Source organism: Poeciliopsis prolifica, unplaced genomic scaffold (genome assembly GCF_027474105.1).
Source record: "Poeciliopsis prolifica strain line A6 unplaced genomic scaffold, Auburn_PproV2 SCAFFOLD129, whole genome shotgun sequence".
Taxonomy (NCBI): Eukaryota; Metazoa; Chordata; class Actinopteri; order Cyprinodontiformes; family Poeciliidae; genus Poeciliopsis; species Poeciliopsis prolifica.
In genome coordinates this window covers 67,711-90,511 of record NW_026562504.1, presented here as the reverse complement: position 1 = coordinate 90,511, position 22,801 = coordinate 67,711, and the positions used below count along the sequence as shown (strand labels likewise).

The 22,801-nt window shown below is 44.8% G+C and overlaps 1 pseudogene; it reads right to left on the bottom strand.

The window, feature by feature from the left end:
* Positions 1–2,971: 2,971 nt before the first annotated feature.
* LOC129355298 (fibroblast growth factor receptor 4-like) lies at positions 2,972–21,928 on the bottom strand (annotated as a pseudogene).
* Positions 21,929–22,801: the final 873 nt, after the last annotated feature.

Here is a 22,801-nt window from a genome sequence, read left to right as displayed (position 1 = left end):
TGCAGCGACCGAGGAGGAAACCAGACAAAGTTGGTAAAATGTTGTTTTTGCAGCATAAGAGCATTTTGGTGCTGCAGTGTTTACATAGTGACAGGAAGCAGATAGTGTTGGGTCTCTGCGTCGGTACTTTGGATCCACGCGGCAGCTTGTTGCGCTCCAGCCGCCTCGGTGCGATCGGCCCCTTCATGTCAACTCAACATCCTGTGTCCACACACTCTTCCTGGCCTTATCACCCCGTGTGTGTGTGTGTGTGTGTGTGTGTGTGTGTGTGTGTGTGTGTGTGTGTGGACAATCACAAATACTTCCTGAGGTCAGCAGATAACAGAAACTAACAAATATTGCTTTGGATCCTACACACACACACACACACACACTCACACACACACACATATCCTCACACACACATATCCTCACACACACATGTCCTCACACACACACATGTCCTCACACACACACACTCACACACATACAATCACACACTCACACACACACACATATCCTCACACACACATATCCACACACACACTCACATTCAGGCAGCCTCGCTCTGCAGGTTCAGCAGGAGTTAAACTTTAATCTTCTCTAAAACTGAAGTTTTTGTTGGTTTCTCCATTTCTGAATCCAGAGGAGATTCCTGACAGTCACCCTGATCGATAGGGATCGTATTGATCTGCTGGTTTATTGGTGTTTATCCAGACTGATCATCCTGGGGCTCTGAGCAGAACTGAAAGCAGGTATCGGTACCGGTACCGGTCCAGCTGCGTCGTCCTTCAGACCAGTCTCCGTATGGACATGAGTCCTTGTCCTGTTGAGGATTTATTAATAAACTTTACTTACTAACAGAAACTTTAGTAAGTAAAATAAAATAAGTAAAAATAAACATATATGTTTATTTTTGCAGCAGTTTCCAACCTTGTGAACAGGGTTAGGGTTAGGGCTAACGCTAACACCCTTACCTAACCCTAACCCTGTGAACAGGGTTAGGGTTAGGGCTAACCCTAACACCCTAACCCTAACCCATTTTACTGGCAAAATGATTTTGGTCTTTCAGGTTCCGCCTTTTTGTCACCATGAAAACGGTGTTTTGACAGCGATGATCAAACAATAAAAAGCAGTTATTGATATATTGGTAATCAAAGCAGACAAACTGAGCAGCTTTATTTTAAATCATACTTTATTTCATATAAAAACAAAACAATAGACAAATAAATTAGATATTTCTAAAATAATTCTCTGCTTGAGGACAAAGTTGGTACTTAAGAGCTTACAGGAATGTAAAAATGCAGGTGAATTAATAAGAGACAGAAATAGTTGAATCCTAACAAACACAAAATAGTGAAAAGAGGGAGGATCAAAGTTTCCATTATTATTTTCTGCTGTTTGCTTTAAGACTCAGGAGAAATATGTCTGCAGCTGCTTCCAATTAAGATTTGTCATTTAAAGAGACAGGAGGCTTCAGGATTGGGACGTTTGAAGGAGACATTAGCATAATAAGAGCCTCTTCATTTACACAGCAGCTCCAGAGACCCAAAGAGCCGCTGCAGTCTGTAGTCACAGCCATTAAGCCGGCAAAGCCCCCATTGTCCGACCCGGCGGCGGACCCGGCCGTCCCTCGCCAGCAGATTGGGCCGGGTGAAGGGTTACAGCCACACAATGGAGCGAGCCCTCCTCCTCTATTTGAAATCAATCACACAGCTCCCATCAGCCATGACAGTGGGCTTGGGCCAGAACCCCACAGAACCCTACAGAACCCCACAGAACCCCACAGAACCCTACAGAACCCCACAGAGCCCCACAAACCCCACAGAACCCCACAGAACCCTACAGAGCCCCACAGAACCCTACAGAACCCCACAGAGCCCCACAGAACCCTACAGAACCCTACAGAGCCCCACAGAACCCCACAGAGCCCTACAGAACCCCACAGAACCCCACAGAACCCCACAGAGCCCTACAGAACCCCACAGAACCCTACAGAACCCCACAGAGCCCCACAGAACCCCACAGAGCCCCACAGAACCCTACAGAGCCCCACAGAACCCTACAGAACCCTACAGAGCCCCACAGAACCCTACAGAACACTACAGAGCCCCACAGAACCCTACAGAGCCCCACAGAACCCTACAGAACCCCACAGAGCCCTACAGAACCCTACAGAGCCCCACAGAGCCCTAACAGAGCCCCACAGAGCCCCACAGAACCCCACAGAGCCCTACAGAACCCCACAGAGCCCCACAGAACCCTACAGAGCCCCACAGAACCCCACAGAACCCTACAGAGCCCACAGAACCCCACAGAGCCCCACAGAACCCCACAGAGCCCCACAGAACCCTACAGAACACTACAGAGCCCCACAGAACCCCACAGAACCCTACAGAACACTACAGAGCCCCACAGAACCCTACAGAACCCCACAGAGCCCCACAGAACCCTACAGAACACTACAGAGCCCCACAGAACCCTACAGAACCCCACAGAGCCCTACAGAACCCCACAGAACCCTACAGAACCCTACAGAGCCCCACAGAACCCTACAGAACCCCACAGAACCCTACAGAACCCCACAGAACCCTACAGAGCCCCACAGAACCCCACAGAGCCCCACAGAACCCTACAGAGCCCCACAGAGCCCTACAGAACCCCACAGAACCCTACAGAACCCCACAGAGCCCCACAGAACACTACAGAGCCCCACAGAACCCTACAGAACACTACAGAACCCCACAGAACCCTTCAGAGCCCCACAGAACCCCACAGAACCCTACAGAACCCCACAGAGCCCCACAGAACCCTACAGAACCCCACAGAACCCCACAGAGCCCTACAGAACCCCACAGAGCCCCACAGAACCCTACAGAACCCCACAGAACCCTACAGAACCCTACAGAGCCCCACAGAACCCTACAGAACCCCACAGAGCCCCACAGAACCCTACAGAGCCCCACAGACCCCACAGAGCCCCACAGAACCCTACAGAGCCCCACAGAGCCCTACAGAACCCCACAGAACCCCACAGAGCCCCACAGTTTGGTCCAGTTTCTGGTGCAAATATCTCAGTTCACTGAAAATATGAAGTAATTAACATACTAGTGAGTTTAGCAACATACAGCAGCTGGTCTTTCATCAATAACTTTTAGCTCCACTGGCCAATTATTCATGTTTCTTATAAAATGTGAAAAATGTCATCAGTGAAGAAATCTGCCAGTGGAGCTGGAACTGGGTTGAAAACAAACCCTTACCCTAACCCTTTCTGTAAAAAGCTGAGAAGTTCAGACAATAACCAAAGCAGATTTTAACATCTCAGAACAAAACACTCAATCTCACAAAGTATTTTTTGTCCAAATGTCTCAGTTCACTTAAAATAAAACTCATTCTGTTTCCACTGGTTAGATTGAGTGTTTTTGCAGTGAACAAGCCGTCGGTATCGTCACAGTGGACTTTTGTTACAAAGAAACTGATCAGTATTAACAGAAATGAAGCTTGGAGGCGGCGCACCAGCAATAATCGTCTCTGGTGAAACATGCACAAATGCAAGTAAATTAAACAGCTTCATATGGAGACGCCTGATGTCTCAGAGCAAATAAATATCTGAACTTGTCCAAGTTTGCCAGAACGAAGCTCATTATCATTTGCAGTGGAGGTGTGTCCGTCACCATTGGTCTTCCTGTGTGAAACTGAGAATGAAGCATTTCCTGTCAGAGTAATTATCTAGTGCAGAACTTTCAGAGTGAAAATGTATAATACTGTAATCACAGGAATGTTTTAGCTTTTCATAACAATTCATGCTTTTATCAGTCAGACAATCTGGTTCTGGTTCTGGTTCTGCTCTGCATCTCCAGAACCAGAACCAAGAGAGGAGAAGCAGCTTTCAGCATCTATGCACCACAAATCTGGAACAAACTTCCAAAACTGTAAAACAGCAGAAACCCTGAATTCCTTTAAATCTCAACTAAAAACTCACCTGTTTAGAGTTTTATTTGAAACGTAATCAATTTAAAATGTAATGGTGGAACAATGTGTTGTTTATTCTATGTTGCATAACTTTATGTTTTTGTTTATGATGTAAAGCACTTTGAAATGAACTATACAAATAAAATTTGATTGATTGATTGAAAAGTGGAAAACTTGATTGATTTTGACTGACTGCTGCCAGTGCTTGTACTAACAGAGGTGTACGGGATTCCAGTGGTGCTAAAATTTGTGAGCACTGTATTTATGTATACGGAGAAACTCCAGATGTGTGCGGACTTTACCTATTATTTTATTTTAATTTTCTTTTTTCTTGGAGCAGAAAGTTGTTGCCTTAAACAAAATTAAAAATACAAACTGAAGGAATGAGTATTCATGAATATTTATGGGTTTCACTGTTTCATGGGGGAAGATCAGTCATGGTGCACCGCCTCCAAGTTACATTCTCCACTTAAATCATCCTGTTTTCTCCTAAAATATGTGATATTATGTTCACAAAATGAGTTGTTTTCACTGACTGCAGTCTACTTCTGTCTCTGTCCTTCTCATATCAGCTGCTAACTTTAGCCTCAGGTGAGCTAACCTGGATTAATGCTAAATGAAGCTTCCTAGTGTTATTTACTACAGTAAGACAGTAACTGCTTAAACTGAATCTCAAATCCAAAAAGACTCAAAACCTCAACTGTTTTTATGCTTCCATTTTCTTTGAGCTGCAGATAAAATAAAAATTAAGGATTTAATTTCAAGAGTTCTCGAGTAAAACTCAAATCGCCTCCAGCTTCTTTTCTTTCTCAACCTCTAAATAACTTTGGATACGTTTGGCACTTTGAGGTCAACATTTCTCTCATTTTGTGAAAGGCAGCTGTTTTCTGACACTGATTTGTACATAAAATAGTTTATTATTCTAATATATTCACAGGAAATCATCAGTTCAGGCACTTTGCTGCCACTCCAGCAACTTCTTAAAGTGAGAGATCCTGAGATTTAAGACTTCTTCTTTTTTAAATAAGCAATACAAATGTAAAATATTATTATATAGAGCAATTTATATCAAGAATCAATTTCTTAACTTTTAGCAAAATAATTATTTTCTTTAAAACGTCTTCAGGTTTGCAGCCCTGGTTTTTGGGTTGGTGAAGCAGATCTTTGTCCGTCGCCTCTCCAGAGACCAGCTAATCGCAGAAAAAGCACAGAATGAGTTTGAGTTCCAGCGTCTTTCCTGCAGCGCCGCTGGTTTCAAGCCGTTCTCCTGAAGGCTACATACGTTTTCCTCAGCTGGCCTCAGTGCTCTGTGTGGGTATTAATGCCTACTTCTAGCTAAGGTCCAATAAAAATTCAACCTTTAAGTTGGGAAATGCAGCTTCGACCTTCGGTGAGGCGCCAGCAGGAAGCAGAGTCTACCGGAGAGCCGTTTTGGGGTCGATCCGAGAGCGGACGTCCTGGTAGGCCAGGAGGCAGGGGTCGGTGGACAGGGCGTCGTGCGTAAAAACAGAGTCGTTGTCGGAGGAGCAGGAGCTGGAAGTGTCCTCACAGGACGGCGAGTACTGCTCAAACGGCGTGGACAGGTCCAAGTACTGAGGGGTCAGAGGAACACTGGTCAGGCTAGAAATCAGGAACTAATAATATGAGTGAAAACACAGAAATGATGCAAATTCCAAAACACAAATTAAAAAGAAATAAACTCAACAGAAACTAGAAGCAAACACAACAAAACAAAAATCCTGAAATCTCAAACTAAGTGCTGCAAACACAGGAAATGCACCAATTATGAAATACAAAACTCCTCCAGACCACTAGGGGGAGTCAACCAACAAATCCTATTTGTTTATGGTAAAGACAGGATATGATGATTTAAAGTCAGGGGAAAGATGGAAGAAGACCATATAAATGCGTCAAATGACAGTTTTTTACAGTATGATATTTACATTGATAGTATCAGATGCTCCAGACGCCCCCTAGTGTTCTGGAGCTCTTATGGATTTGCAGGATTTTTCCTTTTGGTTTTGTTTTCTGTGGTTGCAGCAATTTCTGTAATAAATAGTTGTATTATCAATTTTACTATTGTCACAACAGTCCTACCAAATATCTCGATGAAACTTTAAATCCATATCAGCCAGCCCTAATCATGAGGTTTTCTGCTGCTTTTGCGTCTTTCAGTTCTCAGAGACAGTTCTCAATTTACACATGTGTAAATTAAGTCCCATAAGTGTTTCAAACCACTGACTAATTTGAATAGTTTTGGATTGGCTCAGTTAAAGGTTGTAGCGAGTCTCACCTCGTCAGAGATGGAGAGCAGCGCTTTGTCCAGCTCCTCCACCAGCTGCTTGAACGTCGGCCTCTGGGTGGAACAGCGTGCCAGCATTCACGCATCAGCATGTAGCTGCAGAGAAAGGAACATTTCATCATAACACCACTGGGAGTGAAACGGTTAATCGGATTAATTAAATACTGAAGTTATTGTAAACTAATCTAACAATCGATTCATCGAAAACTGGAGTGTAAAGACTCAATAAAGGTATTTTATTAATAGAACACAAAGCAGAAATGAACCCAAAACAGTACAAAATATAAACGTGTTGCATTCAAGACTAAAATAAAAAAACTTGTCGGCAAATATCTTGTAGACCCGGTTCTACTGGAACCAGAACTTCTGCTCCACCTGCAGCTGCTGTGGTTCTGACCCAAACCAGCCAGTTCCCCTCCTGGCCTGTGGGGGCGCTGCACCCACAACCACTGCAGGAAACGACTAAAACCTCTGAAGACACTGAGAGCAACTTCCTGTTTCACCAGATGAAACAAGATGGAGGCGCCAGAGTTTAGTGCTGGAGGATTTCTCTGGTTGGATTTACCCAGAATGCCCTGCACTGTAGTCCGCTTCCTGCTTTTGGAGCGCTCTCTGATCCGCTTGGCGTTCACATTCAAACTGAACCAGACCCAGGCTTGGAGGACCAGAGGTCAGAGGTCAGTTAGCGTTCACACCAACCAACCAGAGCAAAGTTTCTGGACAAAACCCGAAACCTGTTGCGTTAGGATGGAAGAGTTTGAGACTTACAGTTCGTGTGTGCAGTTGGACGGCTTGTCCATGCGGTGTCCCTCCTTCAGCAGCTTAAAGACTCCTCCACCGGATGCCGGGGTACGGCGAACCACCCAGCGTGAAAATCTCCCACATCAGGACGCCGAACGACCACCTGAGAGCGAGATGGTCAGACGTTAGCTCCGGTTCCATCAGAACCCGGCGGCTCTGGACAAGATGAACTCACACGTCGCTTTGGTGGGTGTAGACTCTGTCAAACAAAGCTTCTGGTGCCATCCATTTCACCGGCAGCCGGCCCTGCAGAGACCCGTTAGCCACGCCGTCAGTTTCACCAGCCAGCATCGGTTTGGAGAATCAAGATCTACTTTTCTTTCTCATTGTCTAAATATTCTCCTCTCCTGCATCAAAAACCTCCTTCTGTCTTCCCTTCCTCAAGTCCTTTACCTCCTCCTTCCACTTCCTGTCTCCTTCCTGATGTCTCTTGTTTCCTGCCTTCCCTTCTTTGGATCCCAACGATGTTCCTTCCTGGTAAATGGACTGAACTTAATAGCGCGTTTCCAGTCATTTTGACCACTCAAAGCGATTTACACGAGTCACATTCACCCAGCTGCACTCACAAACGCACATCGACATGTGACAGGAGGAAGCTGGAATCGAACCTACAACCTTCTGATTGCAAGACAACCACTCTGCCAACAGTCGTCCTTGTAAGTAAATCCTGGCATTTTTGCCTCTTACTACTTTCAATTCACATCAATTAAGCAGGAAACCGACAACTTTCAGCACCTTCCAGCCGACCTGATGAACTTCACCATCAGGTGTGGTTTGCAGTTCTTCCTGCTGAAAGTGCAGCAGCAGAAACTCACGTTGGTGGTTTTCTTAGTAGTCGATCTGGTGGACGCCTCTGGCCAGGCCGAAGTCTGCGATCTTCATCACATTGTCCTCCGTCACCAGGACGTTCCTGGCTGCCAAGTCCCTGTGGATGCACTGCAGAAACAGACAGAAAACAGACTGGACTTTACGGCCGGTCTCTGGGTTCTGCTGCTTTTGCTGCTCGTCTGTAGGAACAGGTTTCTGCAGGTTTCACCAGCTCAAAACTTTTCAAGACCATTCTGAATAGAATTTAAGACCTACATTTCCGCAGAAATGTATGAACTTTGTCCAGACAATCGGCAATAAATTTGCACTTACCCATGATACATGCAAAAAAGCTAGCCAGCTAGCTAGCAAGGTTAAATTAGCAGCTCGTTAGCAGTAGCCTTTCAGAATGCTAGAAAAACTGAGAAAAGTGAGCAAAAAACTACAAGATATTAGATTTAATCGTTCTAACTACAAAAAAGAAAAACAAATCCTGTGATTTAAGGCTAACTTACTTTATTTTTGTGAATTTAGAACATTTTAAGGCCTTAATTTAATGTAATCACCGATTTTGATTCTGTTCTGATTTTTACAAAATAAACTTCACAAGAGGGCAGAAAAATGTTTTTCTTTCTGCTTTTAGAGTCACGAAAGCTTTCGGATAAGTCTAGGTTGTTATTTCAAGGCATACGGTAAAACGTAATTGCACATTCTCTGCCCAAATGAAAAGACTGGTCGTCTAAAATCAGCTCACAGGGCCTCATTGTAATGAATTCCACAAAAATAAAATTGTCTTTATATAGAAATCCTGGAGTTTAAACCAACCCTTCAGGAAGAGGGGAAAAAAGAAAGCAGTGTTTGCTCACATTCAACGTATGTCATTAAGTTTATTTTGGTTTTCATTGGAAATAGTCGCGGGATTTGTGGGGAGCTGCAGAACGAACCGCTCTGGGTTTGTGGGTCTCCCCATAATGGTGGGTTAGTCTCAGACTCTGGCATTCAGCAGAGTCAGAAACTCAATGCCAGACGACGGCTCTGCTCCGCTCGCCTGTTTGCGAACAGATTTATGGCGACGTAAGGAAGGACAAAGCCCTGCAAGCCGAAGGGACAGGCAGATGGAGAGTAAACAGGACTGAAGCCGCGGCAGCTCGCTGCTCAGGAATGCCGCTCGGAGACACCGGCTGGCACAGACAAAGAGACGTGTTGATAAGATGCACTCACAGACAGAGTGCTTGCTGGGAAAATGAAAGAAACTGAAAAATGGGGTGAAGGCCAGAGAGTAGAAAGAGAAAGGGAGGACAGCAGCTGGTCCTGCCGGCGGGACTCAGAGTCAAAATGCCCTTTAGTGAAGGAACCGCAAACCGATCAGCTGTTAAACCTCTGCACATCCATTTGTGATGCTGAACACAGTTAGCATCACAAACATAGCAATGTGCTTCTCTTAGTTTTATGGATTCAACTATGAAGGAGAAATGTCTTTACACAGACTGTGAAGCACTGTAAGTCCCACCAGTGTAATCAGATTACTTACACCATCGGATGTGTAAAAACTGTTGATTCATGTAAGTTTCACTATATCCTCACTGCAAAAACACTAAATATTACCCAAGTATTTTCTTGGTTTCTAGTGTAAGTATTTTATTTGACTTGAAATAAGATAAAACTGACTTACAACAAAGTTTCCAGTAAGAAATGGGATTTTATTTTAATAAAAATGATGGAAAAGTTCTACTTTCTTTGGCAGATTATTTCACTTATACCAGTGCTTCTCAAATAGTGGGGCGGGCCCCCTTTGGGGGGCGCGGTGCGATACCTGGGGGGGCGTGTGATCCTGGGGAACAGGCTTTTTTTTGGCCGTACTAGTATAAAGTGTATTGCGCACAGTAGGCGGCAGTGGCGCTCTCATTGTTACTTCTGTCACGTTTGCGACAGTGCAACATTTTACGACTTACAAGACAACAGGTTTGCCTTGGTTAGCAGTGTTAAGTCAACAAAAAGCTCCGTCTGCGTTCTGTCTATGGCCTCCGTTATTCAACAACCCCCAACATGAAAAAGTTTTTCACAGGGATGAAAAGAAAAGCGGAGAGAGACAAGATAATGAGACAACAGAAAGTCAACCGAAAGCTAAGAAGAGGAAATACGACGAAGCGTATTTAGCGCTTGGCTTCACTGTGACTACAGTTGGAGAAGAGGAAAGACCGCTGTGTTTGCTGTGTCTAAAAATGCTCGCAGCGGACAGCATGAAGCCAAATAAATTAGCGCGTCACTTAAATACGTTACATCCCAATCACGCCGATAAGCCGCTAGAGTTTTTTCAGCGAAAGAAATGTTAATAAGGAAAAAATGTTATGCAGAGATGGATAGTCACGGTGGGGAGTGGGGGGCGCGAATAGTTTTCTTCTTGCTAGGGGGCGTAACGGAAAATAATTGAGAAGCACTGACTTATACCAAGGGGAAATGCCTTTTTAGAATTAAATAATCTGATTTTTAATCAATATTATTGACTTAAGTAAAGCTCTGATATCTTGCTGAAAAGTTAGTTTGTCTTCACTCTGGTTCCTCAAGAGATCGACACTATAAACGAGGCTAAGATCACTTGGTGAGGTTTTGTGTTTTTGCAGTGTTATTTGTGCAGCAGCCATTTTGAAATTGAAAGCTGTGACTCATAAATTACAACTACAACAAACTAGAGATGCACTGAGAAACTGAGCGGTGACCACAGAATGACCCATCTCAGCTCGACCTGCCTGGAGCAGTAGCCAGGATGTAGCTAGCACAGCTAACAGGCTAGCTAACAGCAGCCTGCTACTCAACAGAGAAAATGTGCTTTTGTTTTTAGAGAGTGATGTCAGAAGCAGGCAGAATGTGTGCAGGAAGCCATTCAAAAGGAAATTATTTGCTGCGGTCATGTCTGCCATGTTTTCAGGCAGCTATCAGAGGGACGGCAGATTTTAAGAAGAATAAGCTTATTAACGCAAAGTTAATCTGGATTATCCTTCTAATCTTCCAACCTCTTTCTGCCATGGCTCGTCCTGCATTTGGAGATGTCAGCTAACTCTGCAAACTCCAGATAATACGCCCGAGAATAATGTTTACAGCCGCTAACGCTAAATTAGCTAAAGTCATTTTTAATAGAGACTTCTCTCTCACACAAGTTGTGCACCGTCTCTTCAGCTCCAGTATCAATAAATGATGTTCAGAACAAGAAGTTTAGGGAAAATAACGTAAATGCTTTGATTACAGTGACAGGAAAATTCAACTGGCTAAAATCTGCTTAGACAGTAGGTCAAATAGAAAAAGCTCACAAAGCTCATTTTGTGAATCAATGTCCTGGCAGGGAACCAGTTCTGATTTACTGTTTTACTCAAGAAAAGGAAAAAACCCTAAGCTGAAAATCTGAGAGTTCTTCCAACAATAGTCAACAACGCTGGCTGTGCTATCTTCACGCAAATATGAATCTGGAGCCAGGTAATCATCCTGCAGGGCTTCTTTGAGTCATAGCTAAACGTTTAGCATCCATAAAGTGCTTGTTGAGGGAATTACAAGCACTCAGATGTCATTCTCACTCTTTCAAGTGAACCCACCCTTTTAGAGGCCAGGTACTCCATCCCTCGGGCCACCTGGTAGGCACAGGAAAGCAGGTCTTTGAAGGTGAGCTGCTCCTCAGGCACTTTAGTCACATCAAAGGTGTAATCCAGGCCTGGAGGCCGCCTGGCCCGCAGGTACTCCCTCAAACTGCCTTTGGAGGCGTACTCCACCAGCACGTACAGGGGGCCTGTGGAGGGGAGGAAAACAGGATGAAGGGCCGTTTGTTGTTCCTGCAGCCTCGGGGTTTGGGATCACTCAAGTTGAGACAATAAATTGGGTTTTAGGAGACAGGAAGACCAGTAGTAGCTCACCATCCTGTGTGCAGACCCCCAGTAGGTTGATGATGTTCTTGTGCTTGTCCATTACTTTCATCAGCTCCATCTCTGATATGAGGTCTGCAAGGTCTTTGTCTGTGGCGTCATCTGAAGAACAGGCCATGTCAGAAAGCAGAAAACTCATCAATTACTTTCATTTCTTTATTTTCACCTTTGAGCATCTTGACTGCAACAGTAGTGGCCTGATCCAGGAAGTCCTTGTTGATGCCAAAAGCTTCAGCTCTGACCACCTGACCAAAGCAGCCCTCTCCAAGGTTTTCCCAGTGTCAAGCTAGAGAAGAAAATAAGTATGTTGAAATGAGAATTGTACAAATCCATAATTTGAACCTTTGCTTTCTTAAACTAGAGGTTGGAGAGAGCCAAAAATGTCCTGCAGGCCTTTTATTTTAGGTCCCCATACGATTCGATAGCTAAACCTTTTACCGAGTCTGAAGCCCAAAAGCCAAACAAACCTCAATACCCTCACAACCTTTTAGGATTTCAAGACACAACCTTTCAAAGACACCTCACTGTTACAGGATATCAGATGTTTTTACGTGAGAAAAGACGTGCAGATGACTCACTTCTCCCTTGGGAACTCCCAGTCTGGATCGTACGGCAGCTCGAACTCCATAACGCCGGCCAGCATCGGCGAGCAGCCGGATGAGAGTCGAGCCACCCTCATCAGAGATGCACTGGACTTTCCAGACGAGTTGGACTCCACTGAATACTTTACAAAAACAGGTTGAAGTTTTAATAACCTTTCTTTTGGATCATACATTTGTTTCTATAGACGTAGCCGAAATATATCCGTGTTTCTCCCAGTCTGTCATCAGCCTGGTGGGCCCCCAGGCTGAGCGTCATTGGTTTAGTTTAGATAGTTTTAGTAACAGAAAAGACGGATTGAGCTAGGTTTAGCTGCTTGTGTCGTCCCTGCAGCTGCCCGTTGGCCTCACACATTATTTCCAGATTATGATTCTTGCTCCAAATGTTTGTAACGTTCAACATTTTTTAACACAACACAGAGGACTGGCCTAGCGCCACCTACCTGAGCTTAGCAGGTTTTCTGGATATCTTATGAACTTCAGAGTCCATAAGATTAGTAAGCCTAATTATGCATTAAGTTATTGATTTAAATATCGGTACAGATTGAACCAGTATCGATAGAAGTCCAGATCAGGTCTGTTAGAACTGGTGAAGACGGACAGTGGCAGGATGCTACTTCCCTTCCCTTCACTGTGACTATGAAGCGTTGTACCTGTCTGCGCAGAGGGAACTTGGAGAGCTTCTGGACAGGAAGTGCGTCGAAAGGCCCTTCGTGTGGACCTGCATCCGGCACAACACCACAATGATGATGGCCATGATCAGAGCCACGAAGCCACAGGCGTAGATGATGATGTCGGTGTACTTGGCTCCATGGTCTCCATGGACTCAGCTGCTTCTTCTTCTGCAGGAACAGGGACAGACAGACTGAGGCTCGAGGCGATAATGCTGCTGCTCAGCTGATCTGTGGTTCTTACTGGGGAAAACGGCAAAATCTGCTCTACAGATGAGTTTTACTCAAGACATCATGATGACCATAAAACATCTGCCTGATGGTTGTTTGGACTCCACTGGCAACATTCAGATAAAGACAGTTTCTTTGGGAAATTGACCTTTCACCTGACTTTTGTTTCATTTTGTCCTGGACAGCCAAACTACAGCGAAGCTCCCAGCACCAGAAGCATGTTGGTAACATTTGAGTAGATAAGAAGACTGTTAATTATGCTTATATGATTAAAAAAATGACTAAAAACAAAGCAGCGTTTTCTACAACAGTTGTATTTGTGGTTTATACAGGAAGTTGTTTCCTTTCCTTTGAGCCTCTGTCTGTCTGTCCTGCCACTTGCTTCATTTGGAAACACTTTCTGGAAAACGTTGGCTTCATGTGCAAACTAACACAGATTGCTGTCACACTTTGGCAATCTTGATTACATTTCCAGTGACATGAGGCGTGCAAAACATCTTAAGAAGATTTTATATAGCTTGCTAAGAAAATGTAAAATCAATTTAATGTCTCTGTTGAAAGACCAACATCAGCTTTGACAGGTCAGATTTTGGCAAAAACAAAACTGAACAGAAGGTTATTGGTGCAGCTTCAGTTTTTCTTTGCTTCTGTTATCAATGCCGACCATTGATAACAATGGTCGGCGTTCTACCTTAAAGAGACAGGAGAAGAAGAGGCCGAGCCTGCAGCAACACAGTTTATATAAGCATAATCACAGCTGTTCAGTGAGATGAAACTGAATTAGTTCCTTTTTTACCTGAAAGCACAGTGAGCCAGGCCGACTGGTAGGCAAAGCCGATTGAATTGCCAGCCAGGCAGGTGTATTCTCCTGCATCCTCCATGGTAACTTTAGACAGGTAGAGCACCTCTACCTCGGACATGTTCAGACTGCCAGTCTACCCAGACATAAATTACAGAAGGTAAGCATCAAAACCCCGTGTGTAAGTTTGATCATATTTGACTGATCTCTGTCCGTCCAACGGTGGATGCAAACCTTGAGGACCTGAACGTAGGGAGTCCCATCAGGACCATAGCGGCTGCCGTTCCTTTCAATGTGTTTGAGCCACTGAATGTGAGGCTGAGCGTCGCTGTAAACCTTGCAGTGGAACTGAACATCGTTGCCCACCACTGCTGTGGTGTTGGCAGGTAAACCAGCTTGCAGGATGGGCCTGTGGGGGGAGCGCTCTGCATGAAGACAAAGCAGGAGAAGGGGCTGAGTAAAGGAAGCAAAACGTCTTCTTCAAATGTGTTTGTGTGTTGGGAACAGAATAAGAAATGTCAATTTAGGATCAAAACTGGTTCTATAAGCATGCCTCTCTGGCAGCGGCCTCTTTGATCTGCGGCCACTTTCCGATCTCGTTAGTTTTCTCGTTAGTCTCCACCTCTTGTCCCTGTCAGCAGGGATAGAAACTGACCCTGTGCTTAACATCCAGCAAAACAAATGAACAAATAATTTGCAGCCCTCCTCAGTTTCTTGTCACAAATCAGGTAGAAAACTGGACTGGACGCCTGACCGTCCTTGTTCTGGCTGTCATTGTCAATCCCAGGCACCCCTCAAATGAAATCTTTAACAAGTGCTGACTAAAGCTTTGGGTGCCATCAGCCAGATAACTATGCACTTTGTTCCCTGTCTGTGTTTAGTGGTGAATCTGAAGAGCAATTGTCCATGTCCTACCCAAAACATCAAGAACGTAGCTGTGAGTGATGGATCCATATCTGTTCACCACCACGCAGGTGTAGTTCCCTCTGTCTGAGGGCACAACGCTCTCCATCACCAGGCTCCAATGCTGATGCCGCAGCTAGCCAAAACAAATCAAATATCATAAAGAGTGAAAAGAATAAGAGAAAACTAAATCTATCTCTTACACTATAAACATGTTGGAGATAAGAAGACCAAAGACTTTCACAAACCCTCACCTTAATTCCACCGATGCGGTGCTCTCCTCTGAATTCACGTCCGTTTTTGAGCCAGCGGATTGCTGGCACTGGACTCCCCATAGCAGGGCAGCGAAACTTCACAGTGTTTCCTGCAGGGACAGCATACAGCTTCTTCTCCATCCGATGGGTGTGGGTCCAATAGGGCCCTGAAGAGACAAAGACTAATAAATTTAAGTTTTTGATGAAACACTTGACATAAAATATGGGGCTAGGTGCCGATGCTTACAAGTTATCTTTCCCCAAGTTCCACTCAAATCTAAAGTCTTTGAGGGTCAAGCTAAGTTGTACATTTTTGAAGGGCAAATCTACGTTGCGTCCCTGGTTTTGAGGGCCAAGGAACAGTGTTAGCCAATGCAAATGCACCAAAAGGATGGATAAACCCTATATAAAGGGAGAGCAAAAGAGGAATCTTTGGTTGGATCCTCCAGGCAGCTTTGAGTCAAAACCGAGATGGACAAAGAACTCTGCAGCTGAAGAAGAGCCGGGGCCACAGGGACGAAGACTGTCCTGTTCACGGGGACCAACCCATCAGCCCCGCAACATGTGGCTTCAAATCGGACTTCTCTCATCGGCTGGGTTCAGACCCCAAAGACAAAGATGAAGACCCAAGTCCTGTGTGACCTCACCATCCATGCAGAGACTAAAGCTCATCAGACCAACAGAGATCCCTGCCTTCATCAATCAACCTCCTCTTCCTCCTGCTGTAACACCTTCATCATCGATCCAGTTCTGGGGTTCGAGACACTAAACTCCCCGTCTCTCTAAAGATTCCCTTTTTAGTTCTTAGTATCAGCGTTAGGGAAAGACAGGCTAGATGATTGATTTTACTTATTTGATTATTTCTGCTACTTGATTAAGCTGTACTGACCCTTGCAAAATTGCTTTACTAATAAAATATTTAGCATAAAGAAAATCTAAAAGATGTTGTGACATTCAATTAATGAGTCACTTCAAAGTTCTTTGATGGTAGTAAAATAGCTGTGATGTTTGATTCTGGGGAAGAAAACTAGGGAATGTTTTATAGGTTGCTTTAGCCCAAATTTAAAACAACATCTTGGGACTCGCCAGAGACACTAAAACCAACCTGATTCAGTAACAAGTGCAAGTTGCAAAAAAGAGAAGGAGCGACCGTTAACAGATGTGCTCTGTGGAACTAGTTATCTGTATGTTGCTCAGTCTGGCTAATTCACAGGGGGAAGAAGGGTGAGACATCTGGATGTAGGTCGTAGAAATCAGGCGAATCCTTTCTGGAAACCAGCTTAAACAGAGTTTACTTCAGTTCTGGATCGGGTAAATCCCTGCAGATTTAGGAAACTCAATTCACCCATTAGATGGAGAGCTGGTAGGACATCTCCCCTCTCAGAAGAGGAAGTAGTGACTGAGAGAGGAGAGAGGGAAGGAGGGGGGGGGTGAACAGCGACACCAAGCTGAGCCTAAAGTCTTTGAGGTGCAGAGCCAATCAGGCATCAAGTCTGTAACCCGAGTCACATTCTCTTTTAGATTTCTCAAATATTGTGAAAACAACTGCACACCTCTAGAGAAGTAAACCTTTTCAGTTTCAGCAGAATCCTCCAAGCCGTTGTCTTCATCATCGTCTCCTGATCCCAGCATGTCTAATAACAAGACAGAAAGACGACATGAGAATTCACTGACCGGATAACAATTTGATTTTCTGTCATGAAGAACCAAATGTCGGTTCATATTACCTGCCACGGTAATTGTGAAGTTCCTCACAGGATTTTTAGTTCCCCGAAGAACACAAGCATACGATCCTGAATCCTCATACGTCACACCAGTGATCTCCATGATGGCGCCACGCATCTGGGTGCGGGGTGTGGGCAGCAGCCGGACCCCTTCCTTGTACCAGTTGACCGCCGTGCCTGGCCGGGTGTTCGCATCGCAGCGCAGCTTCAAAATGTTTCCTGGCTCCAGCAGAAGATTTTCAGTGGTGTCCTCACTGAGGTCCTGAGGAACCTCTGTCAAATTCAAGAGAAGTGTTAGAAGTGCCAGTCCAGGACTCTGTATTTCTTTTGATAGTTTTAATCCACTGCCAGTCTCTTGGCTCAATCTGTAAGCCAGTCCCTCAGCTATGACCTTGCACCTCCTCAGCATTTTCTGTCCCCACATATGCATAAGTACAATGGACTGCCATGGAAACGGAGGCCTTAATGACCTGACCCTCTTCAATCCGACCCCTCCTCCCGCACCGCCTCCTCCTCCTCTTCAGCTTACTGGGTGGCTGAGAGCGATACGGCCAACACAGCAATCTCCCTTCCCTTCCTTGATCGCTCCAGAAAAGAGGTCAAGAAGAGAAGCGAGCAAGAGGACGGCTGAGCTGATGAACATGTTGCAAAGTGACGGTGGATGGAGAGGGGTGGTGAAGGTTCACTGAACCTAAAGTGAGTCAACAGAGAGAGAACCTTTGCAACACACCAACAGAATAATTTGTCAAGGGTTTGTGCCAGTCATTTTTAGCCTCTTAATTCTTACAGGATTTTATATTTGTCTATCTTTCTGACCTAATGGGTCAGAAGTGGAATACACTCTGGATAGGACTCTATGGTCAATGGCCTGTACTTGCATAGCATTTCATCAAGTCCAGAGGACCCCAAAACTACAGTCATGTAATCTGTCTCATATTGTCTTTGTATCTTGTTATTAGACATTCACCCATTCACACGCTGATGGTGGCAAGCGAGGCTACCATGCAGCGGCGTCACTTCTGACCACCGCCAGGAGGATGAAGTGTTTTTCCTGAGGACACAACAACTCAAATCTGAAACCCGGTTACAAGATGAACTCCTACCACCGATGCCACCATCACCCCAGTCCATCTCAGGGCAACAGAGACATGAAGGACAAACAATCATATCATACAGGCGTCTGCACATTACCCATGCCAAGGGTAATGTGCAGACGCCTGTTAACCAACATGCAGGAATGGTGGCATGAGAACCCACACATGCAAGGGCAGAACATGTAAACTCCACATAGGAAGAATTCAAACCAAAGACCTTCTTGCTGCAGCTTGATCTTAATCAGTTCATCAAAATTAAATTGAAAGTTACCTGGTTGGATTCCAGCAGCAGTCACTTCTACAGTTCTGGATTTGATGGCACCTACGAAAGGAGATGCTGTGATTTAAAAGGTTAAAATTTCATCAAAACAGTAGATGAACAGACGTAGACTTAGGATGTTTCCCCTTCTGATAGACCCGGTTCTACTGGAACCAGAACTCCATCATCTGCTGTGGTTCTGACCCAAACCAGCCAGTTCCCCTCCTGGCCTGTGGGGGCGCTGCAGCAACAACCACTGGAGGAAGCGACACTAAAACCTCTAAAGATGCTGAGAGCAACTTCCTGTTTCACCAGATGAAACAAGATGGAGGCGTCAGAGTTTAGTGATTTCTCTTTAGTGTTTGGCTGAAGACCAGGAGCCATTTCTGCTGCTAGCGCTAGGCTAGCATGTTAGCTTTGGTCGGATTTACCCAGAATGCCCATTACCTTTCAGGGTCTGCAGAGGAGATGGTAGTTTAGAGAAGGAACTTTAGTCCACCTCCTGCTTTTGCAGCTCAATAATGAACTGGACTTTCTAGACAGACGAGTTTGGTAAAAGCAGACTGGATTGATCTGGAGTGAATGCACTCGTAGTGATAAGAGTTCCTCACCAGGCAGGACTTCCAGCCATGCTGACTGCGTGGCCTGAGCTATCCGCCCCCATGGACGCTCTCGGCCACGCAGATGTATTCGCCTGCATCCTCCATAGTGATATTGGGCAGATGGAGGGTACTGACCTTGGATCCATTACCTTTCAGGCTCTGCAGAGGAGATGGTAGTTTAGAGAAGGGACTTTATTCATGATAAATAAATGGCAGAGCTTCTGCTGTAGATGAGTTCTTACTGTCAGGGCCTTGATGCGAGGCGGTCCTGCTTCGGTTTGTCCTGAGTTGCTAGAATCTTTTTTCAGCCACTGCACCTTTGTAGATAGCGGCCTGTGGACTTTGCATAAGAGTTTTGCCTGGCCACCAACCATCACTGTAGTGTTTTCTGGATACCCTGGTATGATAAGAGGCCTGGATGCACGAAGATCTGGAAAACACAAAAAGGTGGTAATGGATAGCAGAAGCAAATTTAGAGGAATCTTTTGTCTCTAATTAGTTTGTTGGGGTTCTGAAGACAAGCTGAATTAGCAGCTACCGACTATTGTGGTTTCAGATCACCTCATCAATATCAAGAGAAAATGTGACAAAAGACAACCTGCAGATTTCCCTTTACCAGGAAGAGAAACACGCCATGTTGCTAACAAAACTCTGACATTTAATGCTGCCAGGAAGCAGTGATAGAGTGCCCTGATAACCCAGCTACTATGGTGTCACTATCAGCTACAGGGGGCCGCTTGTCCTGAAGCGGATCTGCTGCCTGGCCGGAGCCCTCTGCCGCTGCTCACTCACTCAGGACCAGCAATTTTCCAGGCAATTTTCTGTCTGATTGCATCCTGCCAGCACTAAGTGAAAGGGCAATCTGTTCCCTCGTGGGAGTGAAGTGCTGCCTTTCTGTCTAATCACCCAGACTGCATGCAGGTAATGCTTTCAGGAACAAATAACACGCTTACAACCTTGTAAGTGGAAAATCAGACACGGATTGGTCAAATGAAGGAAAACACGTTCAAACAAATAGTTCTTATGCATGTTTAGTAAGAATTCAAAACACAACATTTGTTCAAATTATAAGAGTGGGGCCAGAATCATCTGGGTTTCTACAGACTTAGAAAGTCTGGGAAAGAAGTGGAGAATGAACCACCAAATTCATCCCTGCACACATCCAGACGATAAAGCCCAAGCTGATGTCTCGAATCCCATCAGATCTGTCTGAAAATCTAGAAATATGAGCCTAAGATCTGGACCACACAGTCTTTGGCCACGTTAATGAACTTCCCCAGACAGGGACGCTGCCCTGGAGTTGAACTTACGACGGGGTGTGAATTGTCACCCAGAGGCGAGGGGGCAAACAACAAGAGAACCAACACAAACAAGCCGCCCAATCAGCCGGCCTGAGCCGGGACAATGAGACCTTCATGTCCCACAGAAACGGCACAACAACCGTCGGCGCTCTCCGTTTGATACCAGAAACTGCAAAACACGTAAAAATGTTTGGCGCTGCTCCTGATTTGCCTCAAAAACAGAAGAAATCTGTGAATTGTCTTTCATTTAAGAGGGAATGTCCAGGAGCTTAGGAGTTTAAAAAACTGACCGGAAACAGTTCTGCTAAAGATTTTTATAAATTATCACTCAGCAGCATCCAACCTTTAATTCAGGTGCATTTATTTCAGTCAGGGACTTTCATTTATGTTTTATTTGAATTATTTGACTGTTAACAACGGCGTAACACTGTGGATTACAAAATAAGAGCACATTTCCAGAAAAAGCTCAGAAATGTAAGATTAATCTCAGAGTATCTAGAAAAAAATCTGGGCAATTTCTTAAGTTTGAAAAGTCAAAAATTTGCTAGAAAAAAGTGAACAGAAGATTTTTGACTTTTCAAAACCCATAATTCCCTTGTGTTCTGTAGAACATTTCAGAGAACGCAGCAATCATGTTGCAGGCGCCTCAAATACATGCAACATTAAACAATGCGGCCATGTTTAAGACCTGGGATTAATGTGTTCAACACTAATTTATGTTTTTTAATAAATGTGTTTGTTGAGGAAAGACCTGCACAGCAAAACGAGCAATAATTCAAAGCAATAAATGAAAGACTCGGGGATGTGTGAGCCATTTTCCTGCCCAATATTCAGACAAAGTGAGAGCTGCCGGCAGGAGATAAATGGCAGAACGGTTCCTGTTCCTGTCAGACGATGTGAAGACGTTTCTGTCATCAGGATGTTTGAAGCCTTTCTGGAGGCTCATCTGTCCTGACAAGCCTCAGCGCTTTCATCTGTTTCCACACATCCTTACAAATAAATCATCCTACATTTTAATCAGACCAAAAACTAACAGCGCTGAAGATAAACATCCCTCATCGGCTTTCATTCTGAAAGCTGCTGCTTGGCAGGGAACAATTAGACTGACGAGGTTTCAGCTGAACAGAAACAGAGAAATGGGAACTAACAGCGTCTGCATGTGAAGCATCAATAAAACAAACACACCTTCAGCACCAGGCAAACCTGCACCTCCAGGCCGTCGGGCCGCCTAACCCTAACCCAACCCCAACCCTAACCCCAACCCCAACCCTAACCCCAACCCTTACCCACTGGGCCGCCTGGCTTTATTTTCATATAATATTTTTCTTTGCATGGCAAAAAAGTCTCAAGAAAATTAAAACATGGCAAATAGCAGAGTCAACAATCCCTCCACAAGTTCTACATCTGAAGATGTCCAGGGGACGCCGGGGCCAGAGCGCCTCATCTTATGACATTAAAACCATAAATATTTTTATGTGACGGATCAACACCAAGTTGTGCAAAATGGTGACTGAACAGGATACAGTTTTCACAGGCGTTTCTACTCTGAAACCCCCAAATAAAACCCAAACAACACAAAGCAGAGCAGCGACTCTGGCATCGACCGGTCTCACCTTTGGTTCTGATCTGGGGAACGCTTCGGACCGCCACTCTGTCCGCCAAGCAGAGCAGCAAGACACAGCAGGCAGCCCGCGCTCCATCGTCCCGACGCACCGCCTCAGTTTTCATGGGGAAGAAGCAGGACGCCTGCGAGGGCCCGCGCACCGGGACCTCCGGGAGCCACAGGAAGTCTCTAAATCTGGATCCTGCAGAAAAAAAACCAACCAGAGGACAAACAGTCAGTCTGTCTGTCTGTCTGTCTGTCTGTCTGTCTGTCTGTCTGTCTGTCCCCTGAAAGAGACGCTTTGAGGAGAGACATGAACCGTCGTGTTCGCTTTAAAGCTACATGTCAAAAACAAAGAAATCCCTGAAGAGAGTCGCTACAGATGTCCATCTGTCCTCCAGTCTGTCCTCAAGTTTTATTTATCTGATTTAGTCGTTTGGTATCCAAAATTTTATGATGACACAAATGTTTTTTTGTTTTTCTGGTGTTTCTGTTCATCAGGCTAAAATGATATTAAAGTATTTAAACTTTTATAAACTGTTTCTAAGTTCCATCCAATATTTGAAGAAAATAATAAAAAATAACCACAAAAACACTTAAAGATCAGAAGTTTGATGAAATGTCTTACTCAAATAAATATCAGTTTGTGGACCAAACTGCTGGTCCGAAACCAAGTAAATATCAAGCCTTACTTGGTTTCAAATTGATAAATTGATCAATTATTTTTTTTGCTAAAATAAGTCAGTTTTTGCGAAAAGGGATTTATTTATTCTTTTCTGCTTAATTTTAGTTTAAAATGAAAATTGCAGTCGATATGCCGTCTGGTGCCTGTAGCAGCAGCAGCCATGTTTGCTTGTGTTTTGGCCCGGCCAGTGCTGAGGCTGAGCCTTCGGATGAGTTCTGGGTCTCAGTTACATATCTGGACAACCTGCTCCTGTCTCTGGCTGGGCACGGTGTAGGAGGTGTCATGCTGCGGGCCGTTAGCCTGCTTG